Source organism: Lissotriton vulgaris, chromosome 8 (assembly GCF_964263255.1).
Source record: "Lissotriton vulgaris chromosome 8, aLisVul1.2, whole genome shotgun sequence".
Lineage (NCBI taxonomy): Eukaryota > Metazoa > Chordata > Amphibia > Caudata > Salamandridae > Lissotriton > Lissotriton vulgaris.
This window is the reverse complement of record NC_141696.1, coordinates 201,762,276-201,776,626: the sequence shown is the minus strand read 5'-3', so window position 1 is coordinate 201,776,626 and position 14,351 is coordinate 201,762,276. Positions and strand designations below refer to the sequence as shown.

At 39.5% G+C, this 14,351-nt stretch overlaps 1 pseudogene; it reads left to right on the top strand.

Moving 5' to 3' along the window:
- The window catches only part of LOC147696870 (dipeptidyl peptidase 1-like), a 159,900-nt pseudogene that overhangs the window by 87,079 nt on the left and 58,470 nt on the right, over positions 1 to 14,351 (top strand).

Here is a 14,351-nt window from a genome sequence, read left to right as displayed (position 1 = left end):
TGGGTTTAGCCCTTTATCAGTAGAGAACAAAAGTGATGTAGGGCAGAGAAAAGTCATCAGGGGTTGCTGAAATGGTGCCCAAGACTTCACTGGTCATAGTACTACTCCAAAGGAAAACAGGTGCATCCCAGGACAGCTTGTCAGCTCATTGTCTCAAGATGATGCTGGAAGCGATAAAACGTTTTTTATGACATGCAATTTTTAGATGTAGCTTTCACTATAGACAGGTTTCTAGCAGCTATAATCCACTTCAAAAAGAGGTAGCGAAAAAGGACCAATTTTTGTAATAACCGTTTTTATGTTGGTTGTAATTCACTTTTATCATGATGGTACTTGTGAAGTCCTGTTAATGTCATTTTATCACCAGTTTAAATGTTTTATCCATTTGGATGCAAGATATTTTTTGTATGCCTGTATGAAATATGGTTTAATAGACTATGGGCTAAATAAACTTCGATGTTATTACTAATACTACTAAAGGAATTCCAGGCGGCTCTGGCTTTGCACTCTAAGAGTATGTCAGAGGAGCACAGGAAATGGAGGACCTACTCCTATGCTACTTTGTAGCAGTTTAAAGCATTTTCGGAAGATTTTGAGGAGCCATACATAACATAACATTATAGATGGTTAAAAGGTGAATTAAGGTGATGTTTTTCACCTTGGGTTTCCGAATTACATCATAGACAACTTAAGCTTTGCTCTCGTTGTCTGTAATTCTACATATGTTTTTAAAATGTTTCCAGTTTATTACTAAAACGTTTTACAATGGCCAAACTCCAGGTAGAATTAGTGTGTAGTTGGGTTCATTCCAAAGTGATTTTATATACTTTAAACACAGGTATTAATAAAGGATGTGCTATGAAGAGCTCCACTAATAAACATGTTATCTGGGATGCGTGCAACTGAGTCATAAAAGAAATGGTAATGCGACCGTCAATCCCATTGAGTTTTTAAACATTTTAATTGTAAATTACGCTTTCAATGATGGAAAATCTGCTAGAATATCCATAGTTGTAATTTTCAGGTTTGGAGTAAAATGGGTGGCTCTTCAACTTGCACTGAACCACCACAAACTCTTACGTTTATGGGTAATTACAAGCATCTTACAAGTTTCTTCCCTCGGAAAACATTCCTACCTTTAAGTGGAGTGGTTTTGCATATGTTCCTTTCTGAAGTTGTAAATGAACACCCTAATATTTTACATTGATCTATAGGAATAGACTTGTTCAGCATAAATATTTTCCCTGTGGAAAAAAATTAAAATCTTACTTGCGCAAATTCACTTGTCTGCATAATTTCCTTATGTGGATTTTTCATGCAGTGAAAAATACACCAGAGCTGAAAATTAACGTCAATATATTTTTTTTAAATGCTCCCTACATTCGTGGACACTTGTACCCATAGATATCCAACTGCTTCAATCCCTGGTTTGTGACTCAAATCCCATGTTTTATCATTAGATTTTTATTTTGTGACCATTGGATTGTGTAAAAAAGGTCAAATCTGTTACCTAAACTAGTTTTTCCCGAATATTTCAAATCTGTCTGGAAAGCTGCCAATTGTTTGGGATGAACAGTAGGAAATAGCCCTCCTTGCCCATTTCCCCACTTTAAAAAGCACATCCCACACATGGGAAAGAGTTGTCATGGTGGCCAGCCAGCACAGATGATAATTTTTCACCCTTCACCATCACTGTGGTAGGAGGAAAATACACATTGCAGTCACAATATTAGATTTGCAAAGCGATCGATCCTACTAATGGATTCTATCTCGTGTTCCTATGACTTAACCTAGCTGCTGAATGGACATCTGTAACTCCAACTTTACTCTGTCTGCATATTGTCTTCATGCAAATTAAGTTTTCAGTATTTTTATGTGAAACAGACATTTTAAGGCCCTGAATTACGGCAACATTTGCTAACCTGTTACTTTTCTCCTGTTTCCATGCCTACAAGGAACATTTTTCTTCCCTACCTTGTTACTTCCTCTTTGAATAACGTTATGCTTTTGTTCCACAGCTTCCTGCGGCAGTTGTCGTTTTTTTGCTACCATGGGGATGTTAGAAGCTAGAATTAGTATCCTGACACACAACTCCCAGATGCCCATTCATATCCCATAACCGGCTGTGTCTTGGAGCCAGTACTTTCAAGGTAATGCAGGCTAATTTACAGTTCAATCAAAAAATTTACTTCTTAAGGTGTAGATCAATTATTCTGCCTTCTTGGCTGCTGTGTCCAGAGTTAAAATATTTAAACACATATTCTTACAGAAACCTATGTTTAATTGATTTGGTAATTTTCCAGTTCTCATTTGTCAAGTACTGGTAACAAATACGATGAATGTTTCATTCCATTTCTCTAGATAATGCTTTCATTCTAGAAGCCAGTACCTTAACCTTTAATATTTGACCTGAGATATTTTCATTATGCGTGTGTCCTTTGCATAGTCCCTGCATACTGGGAAGGGATTTGTGGCAAACCATTAGAAATTGTCAGTGTTTTTGAACCACCACGACTCATTTAAAGGTACTAAAGAGAATCACTACAGATCACTTCTCAATCTCTGTTCCACCACTTTAAGAAAAGGCACAAGTTAACCAATTTAACATTGCAACCGAGGAGGCTTATTTAGTTCCTTGATTGGAGTAGAGAGCTCTGGGATCTCCTGGCTTGAATTACTATATTCTTTATATAGAAGGCCCCGCCATTTTGAATTTAATTACCAAATGGTGCTGCAGATGAGAATTAATAAACCTGGAGCAGAGTGATTTCTGATTACTTAACCTGTTGTAGGACCTATATAGTGTACTAAAAGGAAGTACACTGTGTGGAGAGTCCAGTGGGTCCCAAATTGGTTTACAGAGGCTAAAGAAGTTAATATTGACGCTCTCTTTTGTGGTAGTGTGAACGAGCAGTTAGGCTTATCAGAGGGTAGTGCTAAGCATTTGTTGTACTCAGTAGCAATAAATGAAACATACACTCAACTAATACATTTGAAACTAAATTAGAAAAATTACACTTCTTTATATATATATATATATATATATATATATATATATATATATATATATATATATATAAATTTCGCAGGTTCCAGTAAAGGATTAAATGCGCACTCAGAGCGAGGATAGATAACACCAGTTTATTTTTCAATACTTGCGAGTATTGAAAAATAAACTGGTGTTATCTACCCTCGCTCTGAGTGCGCATTCAATCCTTTACTGGAGCCTGCGAAATTTGTGCACAAATTTACCGGCTTTGGGGTCTGGCCGGCACATGGGCCACCTGACTATGGGAACTGTCCAAGAAGGATCGCTTTTGGATTAAGGATATATATATATATATATATATATATATATATATATATATATATATATATATATATGCAACAGCTGCAGCCTCCCAAAAGCTCCGTATTGCACGACCAAGGAAAACCACACGAATCCAGCGTAATTGAAGGCACAAAGGTTTATTTAAAAGCTGAGCCTAACAAAATCTGACGCCTTTCGGGCATCCGCCCTTGCTCACAGACAGTCAGTAAGTAAGACAACCACAGTTAAATACCTGGTGCTCACAGTTTTTTTCAAGTTACATTTTTTTCTTTCTCTTGCATTGCACCATGTGATCATAGAGATAGAGGACATACTACAAATATAGTACTCCGTAGTCTGTTTTCCATACATTACTTTTACAGTGGTCTGTTTCAAACAGTATAAAATGGTTAAAATCCACATTTTAAAAAGTCCATACATTCATCCGTGTAAAGTGCATTATGTGACCAAAATAAAATAAATTGGACACTAAACACTCCAAATCAGGCAAAGTGACTGCATATAATGCTAAAAAAGTCCATTTACGTTGTGCTATATTAAACTTGACTTAAATCCAATGCAGTATTATGGATAAGACCATGTCCATGTGCAAATAAGCAATAAAGTGCATTATGCGCTAATCTATAAAAAATATATGGGTTACCAAGTTTAAACAAATAACAAGGATCATGTATAAATATAAATGCATTTTAACAGTAAAGTGCTAATGTAGTATGTGCAAATTCTTGCCATAATATAGGCAATATCATAAAAATGGACCCAAGTAATAGAATTAAAATAAGTAAGATTAGGATTTGAGTTTAAATATCCTCATAAAGTGCTAATGCAAAAGTGCAAATTACACGACTATATATATATAGTCAAATAAGGTGACAAATGCATTTTGGTGCAAATTACGCAATATTATAAACAATTGAATGCACTGCAGCAAAACAAAAAGGAAAGGTTCATTGATAATCAAACGTAATATAACAGCAACATTATATATGCCTAAAATGCAAATAAGGACAATAGTCAAAAGCCAAATTGGAATAACGGACTGCATGTGTAGAGAGACCACTGGTAAATTTTCTCAGAGCAGTTGTGGGTAAGGAAACAGAGATTTGCATAAAGTACCCAATGTCTATGCCCAAAGATAAAAATAAAATAGAGTGCTACCCAAATAATAAAAAAATAAGGGGAAGCTAATATGGTAACAACCATGAAGCTGTAGGTGATAGGAAAATAGGAAAGTGGTAAATAAACGAGATTCTTTGAAAAAATCAACATGGAGGTGCTAGGAGGCTAACACTCCATCTAACCTGAAATAGAGAAGAAAAATATTTACAAGAAAACATGCAAATCATCGGTGTTGTTAAGCCCATTAGGGAATCTGCTATCTAATTCCAAGATAAATTGAGACTCCAATCTCCTCAGCATCCTCTCTCTATCGCCACCCCTTATAGGCTTGTCCACTGAGGCGATGACGAAGTAGTTCAGGCATTGTAGATCATTTTTGTGATTGGTTTTAAAATGCCTGGCCACCGATATGAAGAATCGTTATTCACGATGGCTCGAAGGTGCTGTAGAATCCTGACATGCACCGGCTGTCGTGTGCTTCCGACATACCTAAGCCCACATGTGCATGTCAGGACATAGATAGCAAATTCAGTTTTGCAAGTGAACTGACCCTTGATGTTAACTGGGTCAGGGCTAAAAGGTGTGTAGTATTGGGTGGTTGTTTTACCAAATTTGCACGCCCTATAAGAGGTGCAACGTTTGAAAACAAACCGGGATTTCATCCACTCCTCTTTTTTCCTAAGTTCAGGGAAATCATGACAAATATGTGTCCTAAGGGAAGGGCCCTTCCGAAAGGTCACAGTAGGACGTTAGGCAATCTTGGTTTTAACACCAAATCTGTTTGTAAAACCGACCATCTTTGTGTTACGATGGATCTGATTTGTCTAGCTTGTCTACTGTATGCGGTTATAAGTCTCGGTGCCTCGGTATTGTCATCAACAGTATTCACTGACTCATTGTTATGGGTTTGGGCAAGTAAGGAATCGCGAGTTCTGCTTTTGGTTTTCTGCACTTCCAATTTTAGGACATTTTCACGATAACCCCTCTGTCTGAATCTATCCAGGGCTTCCATGGTGCAGTCTTCAAGATTTTTTTCAGTGCTGCATATTCTTTTAATCCTGAGTAGTTCGCCTAGGGGAATATTGTCTACTACATGTCGTGGATGTGCACTGCTGGCGTGGCGGATACTGTTGCCAGCAGTGCTTTTTCTATGTAGTTTAGTTGCCAAATACCGTATTTTCCGGCGTATAAGACGACCCGGCGTATAAGACGACCCCCTACTTTTCTAGATAAAATGTAGGTTTTGAGCTGTACTCGCCGTATAAGACTACCCCCACTTCCAACGCAGTCCTGCATAGCCATTTGGAGAATTGTGCATAAGATTTGCACCCAAAGCATTCTTTCTGATATTTGGTTTACGGTACTTGATATCCTTTCTTTGGCATTTCATCCAAAATCAATTCAAAATGTAATGTGAATGCTGTCATATTGGATCATAGAATGTCCTCACCAGATGTGCCCCCCACTTCCCTGTGTTGTACATTGCCATTATCCACATTAGTATTGTTACGTACTGTACTCATATGCATGGTGGTTTGCCATTATCCACATTACGGTAGTTTTGTTACCGTACTCATATGCATGGTGGTTTGCGGTGGAAATTACATCTGTTCATTAGCATAGCCTGTGGTGGAGCCAGATGATTTCCCCTGTGTCTTAAGAACAATAAATAGGGTGGATATGCTGCTGGATGCATTAAGGAAAATGTGATGTTTTTGGCAGATTACCGGTACCGTAACTGTAATTTATTTCCCTCTTTGAGATCCGCTTTCAGTGGGTTTGCTTTTGATACTTCCACAGTGCCCCCATCGCCTACGTAACGTTAGTTCTTGTGTTTGAGTGCCCTCCATTTATTGCAGTATTATACCGTACCTCTACTTGCACACATGTCACTTTTTCCTCCTGTAATGCACCATTTCCTATTGAGAAGCGGTCTGACACCTTCGGGTGAAGTCCGCGCTATGTACAAACGCATGAAAACATACTCTCAAATTTCACACCCGGCGTATAAGACGACCCCCGACTTTCCAGAACATTTTAAGGGGTTAAAAAGTCGTCTTATACGCCGGAAAATACGGTACCCAATATGCACAAATATTTTGACATCCAGAAACTCTGCCTCACAATTACTGATAGATTTGGTGAATTCCAAATTTTCAGGATTTGTATTGAGATTTGTAACAAAATTGTCTGCACTGTTAAAATCCCCGCGCCATAAAACAAAAACATCATCAATATAACGAATCCACAACAAAACATGTTCATCAAAAATGTTTGCGTATTGTCGCCTGAGGACCTGCTCCTCCCACCAGCCTACGTGTAAACACGCATAGCTAGGAGAGAAGCAGGCCCCCATAGCAACTCCACGCTTCTGAATATAAATATCATTCCCAAATAAAAAGAAATTATTGTTAAGACACCAGGTGGTTAACTCTATCAATACTTTGTTGTGACAATAACAGTTCATGGGTCTTTTTTCAAGAAAAAATTCGAGCGCTTTAAGACCAGATGTATGCTCTATGCTCGTGTAGAGCGATTCTATGTCCAAAGTAATCATTAACATATCATTGCTCCATGGAATGTTCTTAATTTTAGCAATGAAGTTGCCAGTGTCCTTAACATAAGTAGGTAGATTTTTAACCAAGTCCTGCAGGAAATAGTCAATATATTGTGTGACATGTTCTGCCACCCCGCAATGGCCGAGATGATAGGCCGGCCAGGGACAGGTGCCACCTGCTTATGAATCTTTGGGAGTAGATATAGCTTGGGCAATACTGGGAACTCAACATGAAGAAATTCAAATTCCTGGGAGGAGATCCTGCCATCTCTTTTACATTTGTACAACAATTTCTTTAAAACATCCTTTGCATCATTGAAATGTTTAATGTTAGTTTTAGAATAGCATGTTGGGTCGTTTAACTGTCTCCTTGCCTCCTCAATATATGCTTTTGGGGCCAAATAACTACATTGCCGCCCTTGTCTGCAGTAGTTACAATGATTTTATGGTCATTGCCCAATTTTTTGATGAGTGATCTCATTCATGCTTACCTTTGTAGCGTTTTTTATGTTTAATCTTGTGATGTAGTCGTTTGAGGTCCTCAACCACCACGTCCTGGAACACATCAATTGAGTCCCTAGGCATAGTGGATTAAATTTTGACTTAGGTTTAAATGGGCTGATGTTAGCTCCAACTTGTGGAATGGACGCAGCTCTACGTTCATCCTGAGTGGAAATTATAACCGGAGATAATGTGTTATCAGAAGCCAAATGGTGCAGCCCCAACAACGTTTTAGTGTCTTTAGCCGGCAATGTCGGAGGTATATTCACAGTCTCCATGTTGCCTGGCAATACTTTTTCATTTGAGCCTTCCTTAATGTTAAAGAATTTCTTGATTTTTAGTTTCCTGATAAATAGGTAAACGTCAACACTGGTTTTGGCGTAATTAAAGTCAGATGCTGGGCAGTAAGTTAACCCCAGGCTCATCATTTGTTTTTCCGCCTCCGTTAGGGTAACGGTAGATAAATTAATAACAGTGTTGTCACTTATCTTTTTTTGCGCCAATATTGTCGCTTTGGTTTTTTGGGCGATTTTCCGCTTTTTCCGGCGCTCGCCCCTCCTTTTGTTGCATCTGGCTCGCTTTGCTGCTGTTGCTGCCCCTTTTGTTGATGTTTGATCCGAGGCCTTAAAGTCTGCAACCGATCCGAGACTAAAAAATCCACTTCCTCGCCGAGGTCAAGGATCAAAGAGTTTGCATCCCACGGAGTATTACCATCCTCATCTGATGTAAGGCCACTTGTTAGCGATTCATTATAGCTTATTTCCTGGTTGCTGCGTGTGGTAGATGGTGTCTGGGCCAAAGTGGAAGCCCCCGCCTGATTTATGGTCTTGCCCTGTTTAGCCTGCTGAGCTTGCTGCGCAAATTTCATTTGTTTGGCACTGTCGAATTTGCGCGCGAAAGTGTAAATTCTGCCTTGGGCATAGTCCTCCTTATCTCTGGCGAACCTATAGATTTTTCTTGCTTTAATTTTTTCCTCTTGTTTAAGCAAGCGTTCGTCAAATTTCCTTGTGGGTCTTGGTAATGATCTCGTGGGGTTCAAATTTTTGTAACAATTCATTGATTTCCCCAATCTCCTTCTCTGTCAATGGAAGCATATTTCACCAGGATTTGTATTAGCTTGGTGGAAGATTCTAAATTTGTTTGGCCCCACTCTTTCAACATATTGGGGTTCGGCTTGTCGTAGCTGGGCGCTAATAAAATGCGCAACCCACGTGGTACACGATTTTCATCTAGATACATTGATAGGGATTTGTGCTCCCACCACTTTGACATCTTTTGATACATACATTTCTCAAGTCTTTTAAGCGCCGCTCGTATTTGGCTCTCGGATGTGTTGTCATTGTCCGTTGGGTCCGCTTTATCGCTTGCTCCTGAGCTTGGTGTTACTTTCGGCAGGTTAGAATAGAGTGCAGCAGCCGCCACCTCTCTGCCATGAAGAATCTCGGCTGACATAGCGATAGGCTCTAGATTGCTTTAAACTGTTACAGTGTCCGACGACCCGAGCTAATGAAGCTCCCAGGGTCACGCGCTGGTGCCTAATACTCCTCCCCACCTTGTCAGTTAATTCACGGGCACTCACCGCAAGGGATAATTTCTCAGCGTCAGGCGCCGCACGGTATGACAAAGACGCCGCTGGTATAATCCCTTGACTCAAGTAACTTGAGCCCTTTAAACACAAGGGCTGTGGTTGACGAAATTTCTTCCAGGAAGAAAGTTTGAACTGATTGCACACCGCAGCCAACTTCAGGGGAGTGGATTCGTCTCGGAAGAAATCACCTTCCGAAATTTGAATGCAACAGCTGCAGCCTCCCAAAATCTCTGTATTGCATGACCAAGGAAAACCACACGCATCCAGCGTAATAGAAGGGACCAAGGTTTATTTAAAAGCTGAGCCTAACAAAATCTGACGCGTTTCGGGCATCTGCCCTTGCTCACAGACAGTCAGTAAGTAAGAAAACCACAGTTAAATACCTGGTGCTCCACAGTTTTTTTCAAGTTACATTTTTTTCTTTCTCTTGCATTGCACCATGTGATCATAGAGATAGAGGACATACTACAAATATAGTACTCCGTAGTCTGTTTTCCAAACATTACTTTTACAGTGGTCTGTTTCAAACAGTATAAAATGGTTAAAATCCACATTTTAAAAAGTCCATACATTCATCCGTGTAAAGTGCATTATGTGACCAAAATTAAATAAATTGGACACTAACGTGTTATATTCTGACTTACTACGTATTTCCCTTTTAATCTACCCCTGTACATATTTCCCTTTTAATAGAATCTTTGTTCTTAGTTGCACATGCACACGGTCTATGTCATTCCATTTAGAATTGTTATGATCTGAAATGAGATACTGGTATTGTTAACTTGAAGGTTGGGAGTACTGTGCTGCAGCTGAATAAATCCTGGACTTATCAACATACCATTGGATTTCTCTTTATTTATTACAAATTGGCGACGAGGGTGGGATTCGAACCCACCCTCCAAATCAGGCACACTCCAAATCAGGCAAAGTGACTGCATATAATGCTAAAAAAAAGTCCATTTACGTTGTGCTATATTAAACTTCACTTAAATCCAATGCAGTATTATGGATAAGACCTTGTCCATGTGCAAATAAGCAATAAAGTGCATTATGCGCTAAACTATAAAAAATATATGGGTTACCAAGTTTAAACAAATAACAAGAATCATGTATAAATATAAATGCATTTTAACAGTAAAGTGCTAATGTAGTATGTGCAAATTCTTGCCATAATATAGGCAATACCATAAAAATGGACCCAAGTAATAGAATTAAAATAAGTAAGATTAGGATTTGAGTTTAAATATCCTCATAAAGTGCTAATGCAAAAGTGCAAATTACACGACTATATATACAGTCAAATAAGGTGACAAATGCATTTTGGTGCAAATTACGCAATATTGTAAACAATTGAATGCACTGCAGCAAAACAAAAAGGAAAGGTTCATTGATAATCAAACGTAATATAGCAGCAACATTATATATGCCTAAAATGCAAATAAGGACAATAGTCAAAAGCCAAATTGAAATAACGGACTGCATGTGTAGAGAGACCACTGGTAAATTTTCTCAGAGCAGTTGTGGGTAAGGAAACAGAGATTTGCATAAAGTACCCAATGTCTATGCCCAAAGATAAAAATAAAATGGAGTGCTACCCAAATAATAAATAAATAAGGGGAAGCTAATATGGTAACAACCATGAAGCTGTAGGTGATAGGAAAAAAGGAAAGTGGTAAATAAACGAGATTCTTTGAAAAAATCAACATGGAGGTGCTAGGAGGCTAACACTCCATCTAACCTGAAATAGAGAAGAAAAATATTTACAAGAAAACATGCAAATCATCGGTGTTGTTAAGCCCAATAGGGAATCTGCTATCTAAGTCCAAGATAAATTGAGACTCCAATCTCCTCAGCATCCTCTCTCTATCGCCACCCATAATAGGCTTGTCCACTGAGGCGATGACAAAGTAGTTCAGGCATTGTAGATCATTTTTGTGATTGGTTTTAAAATGCCTGTCCACTGATATGAAGAATCGTTATTCACGATGGCTCGAAGGTGCTGTAGAATCCTGACATGCACCGGCTGTCGTGTGCTTCCGACATACCTAAGCCCACATGTGCATGTCAGGACATAGATAGCGAATTCAGTTTTGCAAGTGAACTGACCCTTGATGTTAACTGGGTCAGGGCTAAAAGGTGTGTAGTATTGGGTGGTTGTTTTACCAAATTTGCACGCCCTACAGGAGGTGCAACGTTTGAACCCAAACCGGGATTTCATCCACTCCTCTTTTTTCCTAAATTCAGGGAAATCATGACAAATATGTGTCCTAAGGGAAGGGCCCTTCCGAAAGGTCACAGTAGGACCGTTAGGCAATCTTGGTTTTAACACCAAATCTGTTTGTAAAACCGACCATCTTTGTGTTACAATGGATCTGATTTGTCTAGCTTGTCTACTGTAGGCGGTTATAAGTCTTGGTGCCTCGGTATTGTCATCAACAGTATTCACTGACTCATTGTTATGGGTTTGGTCAAGTAAGGAATCGCGAGTTCTGCTTTTGGTTTTCTGCACTGCCAATTTTAGGACAGATTCACGATAACCCCTCTGTCTGAATCTATCCAGGGCTTCCATGGTGCAGTCTTCAAGATCTTTTTCAGTGCTGCATATTCTTTTAATCCTGAGTAGTTCGCCTAGGGGAATATTGTCTACTACATGTCGTGGATGTGCACTGCTGGCGTGGAGGATACCATTGCCAGCAGTGCTTTTTCTATGTAGTTTAGTTGCCAAATACCCAATATGCACAAATATTTTGACATCCAGAAACTTTGCCTCACAATTACTGATAGATTTGGTGAATTTCAAATTTTCAGGATTTGTATTGAGATTTGTAACAAAATTGTCTGCACTCTTAAAATCCCCGCGCCATAAAACAAAAACATCATCAATATAACGAATCCACAACAAAACATGTTCATCAAAAATGTTCGCGTATTGTCGCCTGAGGACCTGCTCCTCCCACCAGCCTACGTGTAAACACGCATAGCTAGGAGAGAAGCAGGCCCCCATAGCAACTCCACACTTCTGAATATAAATATCATTCCCAAATAAAAAGAAATTATTGTTAAGACACCAGGTGGTTAACTCCATCAATACTTTGTTGTGACAATAACAGTTCATGGGTCTTTTTTCAAGAAAAAATTCGAGCGCTTTAAGACCAGATGTATGCTCTATGCTCGTGTAGAGCGATTCTATGTCCAAAGTAATCATTAACATATCATTGCTCAATGGAATGTTCTTAATTTTAGCAATGAAGTCGCCAGTGTCCTTAACATAAGTAGGTAGATTTTTAACCAATTCCTGCAGGAAATAGTCAATATATTGTGTGACATGTTCTGCCACCCCCGCAATGGCCGAGATGATAGGCCGGCCAGGGACAGGTGTCACCTGCTTATGAATCTTTGGGAGTAGATATAGCTTGGGCAATACTGGGAACTCAACATGAAGAAATTCAAATTCCTGGGAGGAGATCATGCCATCTCTTTTACATTTGTACAACATTTTTTTTAAAACATCCTTTGCATCATTGAAATGTTTAATGTTAGTTTTAGAATAGCATGTTGGGTCGTTTAACTGTCTCCTTGCCTACTCAATATATGCTTCTTGGGGCCAAATAACTACATTGCCGCCCTTGTCTGCAGTAGTTACAATGATTTTATGGTCATTGCCCAATTTTTTGATGAGTGATAGATAATCTCTTTCATGCTTACCTTTGTAGCGTTTTTTATGTTTAATCTTGTGATGTAGTCGTTTGAGGTCCTCAACCACCACGTCCTGGAACACATCAATTGAGTCCCTAGGCATAGTGGGATTAAATTTTGACTTAGGTTTAAATGGGCTCCAACTTGTGGAATGGACGCAGCTCTAAGTTCATCCTGAGTGGAAATTATATCCGGGGATAATGTGTTATCAGAAGCCAAATGGTGCAGCCCCAACAACGTTTTAGTGTCTTTAGCCGGCAATGTCGGAGGTATATTTACAGTCTCCATGTTGCCTGGCAATACTTTTTCATTTAAGCCTTCCTTAATGTTAAAGAATTTCTTGATTTTTAGTTTCCTGATGAATAGGTAAACGTCAACACTGGTTTTGGCGTAATTAAAGTCGATGCTGGGCAGTAAGTTAACCCCAGGCTCAACATTTGTTTTTCCGCCTCCGTTAGGGTAACGGTAGATAAATTAATAACAGTGTTGTCACTTATCTTTTTTTGCGCCAATATTGTCGCTTTGGTTTTTTGGGCGATTTTCCGCTTTTTCCGGCGCTCGCCCCTCCTTTTGTTGCATCTGGCTCGCTTTGCTGCTGTTGCTGCCCCTTTTGTTGATGTTTGCTCCGAGGCCTTAAAGTCTGCTACCGATCCGAGACTAAAAAATCCACTTCCTCGCCGAGGTCAAGGATCAAAGAGTTTGCATCCCACGGAGTATTACCATCCTCATCTGATGTAAGGCCACTTGTTAGCGATTCATTATAGCTTATTTCCTGGTTGCTGCGCATGGTAGATGGTGTCTGAGACGAAGTTGAAGCCCCCGCCTGATTTATGGTCTTGCCCTGTTTAGCCTGCTGAGCTTGCTGCACAAATTTCATTTGTTTGGCACTGTCGAATTTGCGTGCGAAAGTGTAAATTCGGCCTTGGGCATAGTCCTCCTTATCTCTGGTGAACTTATAGATTTTTCTTGCTTTAATTTTTTCTTCTTGTTTAAGCAAGCGTTCGTCAATTTCCTTGCGGGTCTTGGTAATAATCTCGTGGGGTTCAAATTTTTGTAACAATTCATTGATTTCCCCAATCTCCTTCATTAGCATTTCTCTGTCAATGGAAGCATATTTCACCAGGATTTGTATTAGCTTGGTGGAAGATTCTAAATTTGTTTGGCCCCACTCTTTCAACATATTGGGGTTCGGCTTGTCGTAGCTGGGCGCTAATAAAATGTGCAACTCACATGGTACACGATTTTCCTCTAGATACATTGATAGGGGTTTGTGCTCCCGCCACTCTGACATCTCTTGATACATACATTTCTCAAGTCTTTTAAGCGCCGCTCGTATTTGGCTCTCGGATGTGTTGTCATTGTCCGTTGGGTCCGCTTTATCGCTTGCTCCTGAGCTTGGTGTTACTTTCGGCAGGTTAGAATAGAGTGCAGCAGCCGCCACCTCTCTGCCATGAAGAATCTCGGCTGACATAGCGATAGGCTCTAGATTGCTTTAAACTGTTACAGTGTCCGACGACCCGAGCTAATGAAGCTCCCAGGGTCACGCGCTGGTGCCTAAT